The sequence below is a fragment of the Peromyscus leucopus genome, chromosome 6 (genome assembly GCF_004664715.2).
Source record: "Peromyscus leucopus breed LL Stock chromosome 6, UCI_PerLeu_2.1, whole genome shotgun sequence".
NCBI lineage: Eukaryota > Metazoa > Chordata > Mammalia > Rodentia > Cricetidae > Peromyscus > Peromyscus leucopus.
This window is the reverse complement of record NC_051068.1, coordinates 38,181,314-38,190,181: the sequence shown is the minus strand read 5'-3', so window position 1 is coordinate 38,190,181 and position 8,868 is coordinate 38,181,314.

The following is an 8,868-nucleotide window of genomic DNA, read 5'->3' as shown; positions in this document are numbered from 1 at the left end:
AGTCTTTACTATCCTCAGGAAAGGGTCTCTGCTTTTAAAAGCCGTACAAGGAGAGTGGGCCCACCCCAGTAGTGAATGGTCCATCTCAAATCTTTTAGTGGATCACAGACGTAGATTGCTTTTGTCAAGTAAGGTAAGGTACTCACAGGTTTCTGGGATTTAGGATTTAGCTTTGGGGAGTTTATTACTCTGCCTGCCATACAGCTTAAAGTTTGTCAGGCCCAGACCCATACTTTATGCTTCTATATTTGCAAACAGTTGACAGAAGCAAAAAAGAAAAAAAAAAGTCAAGAAAAAAGTAATTACACCAGAAGAAAAAGAAATAAGCTAAGTGGGTTCAATGCTGCATTGCATTTGACAGAGGAGGCACAATGAGCTATTCAAAAGGCTCCACAGGTTGACTTCAGCCCAGTGAAGGCACAGCAAATCCCATATTAAACCGTGCAAGCCCTGTGAAGCCACTGGAGATTGTGCAGTATGAAAAAAGGGTCACAGGTGAGATTATATTTCTTATAACCCCAAGGATACAATAATAGCTTTTATGACAAGTAAGAAATGAAATAAAATGCCTGCTTCAGAAAAACTGTCAGATCAAGGAAATGTCTGGACTGGACAATGAGAAAATAAATAAATCTTCAGTCACCTCCTTAGTCCTTTGAACTCTAGGGATTGCCATTCACTAGCAAACCCAGGCATGGAAATGAACTTACTTAACAAAAGGAAACTGCCTGGGGATGAACGCAGAGGATCTGGCTACAATTAATAGCTTTGCTGGCTTAGCTGGTTACTCAATGGAGAGGGAAGGGCAAGGTGAGGGCAATCAAATGCAAGAAGCAGTAATGGAATCTGCCAGCTACATTTTCTTCCTAGACAGCAGTGGGGGAGAAGGGGAGATAAACACAAGGACTCAGCAGACCTGGGTAGCAGCCTATGCTTGGATATCAACCAGTGTTAAGACCTTGGTCAAAGACATTCAGTCTTAGGTTAGGAACCATGTTTCTTAATCTGCTTTGTGAGAGACTAAGTATATTAACTTGCACTTTATGTTTAAAATACATTAGAGAAAAAGTTCCTAATACTCCCGCCCCTACAAACACATGCATAGCTCTTACCATACTCCCGAGAGACAAATGTCTGGTGAGTGTTGTAGCCCATTTTCTTCCCCCTGCTGTGCACAAACATTTGTTCCTAAAGAGAGAGCTAGACTATTGTGTTCTTACAATAACATGCCTGTATTATGTTCATTGGTATAATTTACTTTTTTCACTCCATGAAAATGACCATAGATAACTTCTAGAAAAATTCATATAGGTCTAATTCACCTACGTTGAAATGGAACATATAATTATGCCAAATTATGCTTACATCAAAATATATCCAACTGATGGACATTCATCATGTGTTAGCGTCATTATGCCACTAAAATAACTGCGCAAGCTGAGCAGTGGTAGAGCATGTCTTTAATCCCAGCACTTGGGAGGCAGAAGCTGGCAGATCTCTGAGTTCAAGGACAGCCTGCTCTACAGAGTAAGTTCCAGGACAGGCAAGGCTACACAGAGAAACCCTGTCTCAAAAAAAAAAAAATCAAAATAAATAAATAAATGTGCAAAAGTCATAAGGACTCATCCCTATACAAAGAGCTATAGGCAACTAAGAAATGCTGAGGGTAAAGGAAGTAGTCTTCTCCAGGGAATAACATACCACAGCAATTATGCAAAACCAATTGTCAGCCCTGAAGACATATACACACACAAGTAACATTACAAAGACTGATTAAGTTGGGGGGGGGGCGGTGTACATAACAACAATTAAAGTGAAAAGAGGCCATGATTTTTGGAGGGTAGAAGGGAGGGTTTGGAGGTGGAAAGGGAGGAGAGGAAATGATCACACACGTCTTCCATTGCAATAGATACATTCTCATTCCCAAGACAGCAATAACTGAGTATGAGCTACAGTGTATGAGAAGGCCTGTTTTACCAAACTGCACTGCTTCTGTGTGTTGCTAGTCTCTAATTTTTGCCACTCAAGTGTGGTGGTATTGTGTTCCCTGAAATATTGTGCACCCTAATAAACTTATCTGGGGTCAGAGACAGAACAGCCACAATACTAAACATAGAGGATAGGCAGTGGTAGCACACGCCTTTAATCCCATCACTTGGGAGGCAGAGCTAGGCAGAAATCCATGTGTTCAAGGATACAGCCAAGCATGGTGACACACACCTTTAATCCCAGAAAGCAAGCCTTTAATCCCAGGGAGTGATGGTAGAAGGCAGAAAGATATATAAGGCGTGAGGACCAGGAACTAGAAGCATTTGGCCTGGTGAAGCATTCAGGCTTTTGAGCAGCAGTTCAGCTGAGATTCATTCTGAATGAGGACTCAGAGGCCTCCAGTCTGAGGAAACAAGACCAGCTGAGGATCCGGCGAGGTGAGGTAGCTGTGGCCTGTTCTGGTTCTCTGATCTTCCAGTTCACCCCAATACCTGGCTCAGGTTTGATTTTATTAATAAGAACTTTTAAGATTCCTGCTACACTCAAGGAAAACATTAACGAATTTTGCATTTCTGAATATTAGTAAGGTCATTTATCTAACTTGTTAATGAACTTTAATTGTTATCTTAGAAACTGGACAAACCCAACCCTCATGAGAAAAAAGATGGAGAGGTTGAAAGGACCAGCAAAACCTTCTGTAACTGTTACCAGTGTCTGAGCAAAGATCATGCTTTGGCCATTACATAATTACACCTTAGCTGTATGTCAGGAAAGACCCTTCCAGAACATTCTGAGGATTTCTAAAAATCCACTAACACTACCAAAGGAGCAGGGGAGGTCACTATCCAGTTCAGCATGAGCTGGGTTTGACATCTAGGCATTCCTAATCGGAAATGGTGGCAGTGACAGTGACGGTCTGAAATCTGGGTTGAAGAGCCGGGGCCAATGATGGCTCAAGAGGGAAGAGAGAGATTGACGAGCATAGTGTGTCATGGGCACACGAGCTCAGAGGAGCTACATCCAGGTATAACCTGATGTTTCTCCCAAACTCGAAGGGGAAAAGCTTGGCAGGTGGGGCTCCAAGGTGTTGCGGCTCTTTGATGTGAGGAGGGGAAATCCCGCCATATTCCTCCTTCTCAGGAAGGGGGCAAAGGACCTTCTTTCTCATCCCCCTTCCCTTCCTCTCCAGGCCTCCCCTTCTCTGACCCTGTTTCGTCTTATCCAAGAGTCATGTGAATAAAAACAGCATGGGAAACAGGGAGAAGACAGAGGTTTCTACATCCTCTACCCACTGGGAAAGGTCAGACCACGCAACTGATAAAAGGAGAGATTAGTGACAGTTCACATCAGCAGAAAGAGAACTGTAGCAAAAACGACAGGCAAACGGACGCCGATTCACTTTGGAGAATTAGCGTTTAAGCCAGAAAAAAATAAAAAATAAACATAAATACATAAACCTTAGGATGTCTGCATTGGCGCTCTAGCCAGGATTGGCATCCATCCCTGCCCCTCTTCTCTCCAGTGACACTCCCGCCTTTATCAGGACCTGGCCTGACCCCTAGTGGCAGAACCGCCTTCGGTGGCACAGCATGAGTTTCTTTGCTCTATTGGCTTGTCAGGACACTGGGTGACTGAGGTGAGTCATACACTCTCACAGCAAAGAATGTGCCTCCACTTCCAGGGCAGCTGCAAAAGGATCAGCTTCAGGGAAAGGAACAGAAGAAAGTAAACACAGAGGACACAAGCAAGCCTTTGTCACGTGACAGGGCACCAAGGCTTTTTGCCCTAATCGGTTTTCCCCTGTGATTGTAAACTCAGGTTCCAAAGCCTTGAGCTCTGCCTAAAAAGGGAGCCAAGGATTGGAGAGATGGCTTAGCAGTTAAGAGAGATTCCTTCTCTTCCAGGGGACTAAGGGTCAGTTCCCAGCATCCACATTGAGTGGCTCAAAACTGCCTCTTAACTACAGCTCCAGGGGATCCAACACCCTGTTCCAACCTCCTCCTCGGGTTCACACACACGCGCGCACACACACTATGTACACAGAGAGACATACAAGCATACACATAAATAAAAGAGGAGTCAGACAATGTAGGGTCGCTACAGTCAAGGACGTGTCTACATGCTCACAACCCAAAGCCCTCCCTATTCCAGTTCTCATAAAATGGGATCAATCTTGAAACCAGAATGTGTTCACAGAACATGAGCCGGTGGCTGGTGCCATCTAAATGAACCCGGCAATTAGAAAACACAGCTCTCGATATTTCGGTCCCCACTTTATGTCATGAAGCATTAGGCAAGAGATGGAAAGGTGTTGAAAGTGAGACAAATGGTTCAGACTGAGTCACACCTCAGTCTACTCAGTCTGCCTCCTGATCCCACCCTGCCCCAGTCAGAGGTGACTCAGGAACTGGGTGGACTGAGCTCCCCAGGGAAGGACTCCTGAAAGCAGTCGGCACTGGGTGTTCCAGGTTCCCCATTCCATACACATACACCCAAAACTGACCTGAAGTCCCAGATTTATTTCAAAAGCAGGGTGACTCCTGGTTTTCAAAGGGGGACAATACAGAGGAAACATGCAGAGGGCAATTACCCATTGTCAAGAGTGGGCTCTGTCGGACATGCAGTTGTAAGGTTCAGAATGGCTGTAAAGGGTTAACAAGACTGCAGCAGAATTCCAGAGCATCCTAGTGGGTAAGCAGAAACTGGATAGAATTTCAAAGGTCATCTCTGCAGGAGCTGGATAATGAACCCGTTGGAGGTCTGCTGCAGGCCCAGTGCAGAACCAGAGTTGAGCAGAGCCACAGGGTTGAGTCAGCTGTAGAAGTGAAATACCATGCTATGAAGGCTGTCGATGTGAAGGGCAAGATCAGGTCTGCAGATGGTTGGTAGGTAAATGGGCAGCAATTCAAGTTGGCCACATCAAGAGTGGAGGTGACGCCAACCCAAAACCCTTGGGATAGTTGGGAGCTCTCTGTCTGCTGGTACATTGATGCATACACTGGGTCAAGAGATGGATAGAGATCATCAGCACCACAGTATTAGGTGTCCTCCTCTTAAGGAATCCAGGTGGACCTGTGGTACCCTTTCCTCGGTCTGGTGTAGTCACTAAGTCCAAGGGCTTTGTTTTCCTGATATGATTTTAAAACACTGGTAAATGTCACAGTGTTCACTTTAGGTGTATAGGACGGCATCTTTTCTACCTTTAGGAATAAATCTTTTCAGTCTATACTGTGTGGGAGGTGCTGAGCAGATGACTTTGTTTGTGTATCCAACAATAGAACGGACCTCTGTGTTTGCACTCAAAACAGTCAAACGCTGTTTGTACAATGGAGTCTCTCAGGTCAAGTCACAGCCTGAAAAACCACTCTTTCATACAGTGTGTGTGTGTGTGTGTGTGTGTGTGTGTGTGTGTGTGTGTCTGTCTGTCTGTCTGTCTGTCTGTCTATGTGTCTGTGTGTGTTGTGCATTTATGTGTGTGTTGTGCATGTGCATTGTGTGTGTGTGTTGTGTGTATATGAAAAGATCTTATACATAATTTGTCACAGGGAATTGTGGCACAAGAAAATAATAAAGCAGACTTTGACAACAATAAATCAGTAAGCATCTGTGAGTACACATGGATATAAATAGATAATTAAATAAATAACTCAGAGTTAAGAGGAGCCATCTCCATGTGACCCAGTTCAGGAGAAAAATGGTGTAAGAAGGAATAGACTCTATTGCAAAGAGAGAAAGGGTGTAGGCTTTGAAAATTCACAAAGCTAGTGAGAGAACACCTGAAAAATACCAAGAAAACTCTGGTAACATGTTGTAAGCTGAGCACAGCTCAGCTTTGCATCTCCTGATGGCAGGTGAGCAAAGCCTCTTCTAAAAATGCAAGGCAGGTGGCCCTGCTGAAACAGTCTGGCAATCCTATCCTGGGCCAGAGCCAGGGCCCTCCCAAGTCTCAGAGCCAGGTGCAAGTTTAGATAACACAGGGAATCTTCTGATGGATGGGTCAACAGTGGAGAGAGATTCCATTCGTCACTCCCTATGACTCGAGGGCATGGGCTGGCACCATCCTGAGAGAAGCTATAATTTAAAACTGAGCTGCCCTGGGTCTTGAGAATAGCGAGCATGACTCTGGGAGCTTGGACTTAGCCTGCTGTAGCCCAGGTTGAGAAATATCTCTGGGCAGCAGTTATAGAGAGCAGGGAGGCTGGATGCAAGTTATAAGGAGGTTCTGTTTCATCAGCAAAACGCACAGAAAAGATGGTCCCACCCTTGGTGTCCAGGAGCAGATGCATCGGCTGAGAATAACTCTGGGATCTGATATGCCTTGACAGGAGGCCAGTGTGTGGATCAACCGCTGAAGCTGTCCACCTACCTTTCACTGCTGAGGAGTCTGAGAACTGTGAAGCTGTATTGGCCGTCCACTGCTACCTCCCTCCAGCAGAGTTGATTAATACCTAGAGGGTCTAAAAGGACGAGGACAGCTTTCCAGAAGTCAGCTCTGCCACTGCATCCGGTCCCAACACAACTGTCCCAGAGAGAGCGCATATTCTGGAGAGTTCCGCCCAGCCCACAGACGGCAATGCTGAGTGTGACCATCAGGGGCCCCTGTTACACAGGTGAAAGTTTCTAAAGTGGCCACAGCTCAGGTAGAATGGGACAAGGGATCTGAAGCAATCGAAGCCCCCAGCTTCAACAACTGGAAAGACCAGATCACAGGCTCAGCCACAGGTGAAATCTTCTAAAGTGGCCACAGCTCAGGTAGAATGGGACAAGGGATCTGAAACAATCAAAGCCCCAGATTCAACAACTGGAAAGACCAGATCACAGGCTCAGCTGACCCTCCCCCACCCCTGGTAGTCTCTAGTTCTCAACATCCCAGAAGGAAACTGCTCCAAAACTTCATCTTTTTTCTTGCTTCCTCCCCCCGGCCCATTTTACTCTTTTATCATTTTACTATCTCTTTAGTAATATGTTTGTCATCATGTTCTAAAATCACCTACCTATTTCTATTTTTTAATTAATTCCCATTCATACACTCATCTAATTTTGCTAACATTTTTTCGGTATTTCCCATGATAAAAGCCCTGAGGTTCGACAAACCATGAGTCATTCATAGAATCGCGATTATGGAAGCTTTGATGGCTCCTTGGCCAGTAAGGCATCACACAGTTTTAGCAATGACTCACCCACATTCATAAAACAAGTCAGGTGTATCGTTTGAGACCTATGGGAAACGAAGACACTATATGACCAGACCTGACATGGGGGTGATTCAGCCAGACAACTACTCAGGACAGTCATCTGTGAAGCTAAACTATCACAGAGGCACTAAAACTTATAAGGAAGCATAGCAGAGAAAAAAAAAATGACTTTCTATAACTGCCCTAGAAGGTTGCTGTGAAGTTTCTGGGTAGACAGCAAATGCTACTCACCTCTGAATATTTCTGAAACACAGAAAAGCACACCTCAGATGAAGTCTAGTGGTGGCTTTCCAATGAGTGTCTGGTTGGATGTTGTTTGAATCTTAGATGGTCTTTTAACTTAAAAACAGAGCCAGATAGCAGGGTGAAAGCTGAAAAGTCAGAGAAGCAGAACAGCCAGCCCCTAGTTCTTACTCCTGAAATCCTCAGCCTAAAGACAGTGAGTTCCTGTTTCCTCACACCTTCTATACCTTTCTCTGCCCTGCCGTATTACTTCCTGGGATTAAAGGCTTGTGTGCTTCCCAAGCAAAGGCAGGAGCTCTCAAGTGCTAGGATTAAAGGTGTGTGCCACACTGCCTGACCTCTGTGTCTAATCTAGTGACTGACTCTGTCCTCTGATCCTCAGGCAAGTTTATTAGGGTACACAATATATCACCACTATGAGATTTATACACAAGTGGTTTTGAAGCTTCCTTTTAAACAAGGAAGCTTTGGAGATACCCCACCCACTCCACCCACAGACTGGGGATTGCAGAGGTAATCATGCACCTGCCCACGAGGAGATAACAAGGAAAGAACGGGAGAAGGTGAGGCCTTTAAAAGAACAGCTTAAGGGGCGGGTCTAGAGAGGTTTGGAGGATGGGCCATGGACCCCCCCAATCACACAGGAGAGGGATGGAAGGGAAGGACCTCAATACTCCAGCAGGACTGAAAAAGTGGCTCCTATTCCAGAAGGAAGGATCTGAGGTGACCTGACACCCAAAGTGAGACCCTAGGCTCTAGGCTGGTTATCAGTGTAGGCGTGGTCAGGTCAGGAGAGGAGCCTGGGGCCCATCCATCCTCAGCCACGAAGCCCAGCAGGTCCAGGGAGGGGCTAGAAGTGGGATCGGATGAGCTCAGAGAGGAATGCCCAGGGGCAGTCTGAAGGCCAGGGGTCCTCCTGACTGCATTTGGAGCAGGGCAGACTAGACTGGTGAAGGTTTGGGCAAGCGTAGGCGCAGTGATCCTCTTTACCACACTGAAAGCAGGGGCCTGGCAGCCCTCCTTTTTGCCGGTGTGACCCCAACACCCTTTTGTGGGTGCGCCCCAACACCAGAAGGTACTTGTGTCTTGGTTGTGCGCATCCCAACTCTGGAATGCCTTAAAGGCCAGGGCCGAGACGTCATCCTGAGGCGCGCTCCATCCAGGCATTTGAGCTTGGCTCTTAAGTCTGGATAGGACTGGGCAAAAAAGTAAGTCATGAGGAGTTGCCGACCCTCAGGGATGTCAGGGTCAAGATTTGTGTATTGTAATGGGGGTCTGAGTGAGGCATTGGGAAGGATTTTCCGACTTATCCTGGGTTTTTTGAAAATTAATGGCCTTAAGGGCGGCCTCCCTGAGTCCAGAAAGAAGACAAGTGATAAAGCGCCCCTTAGCCTTGTGTGTGGGTCCTTATCCTTGTCGTCCCATTCAGGGTCTGTGTCAG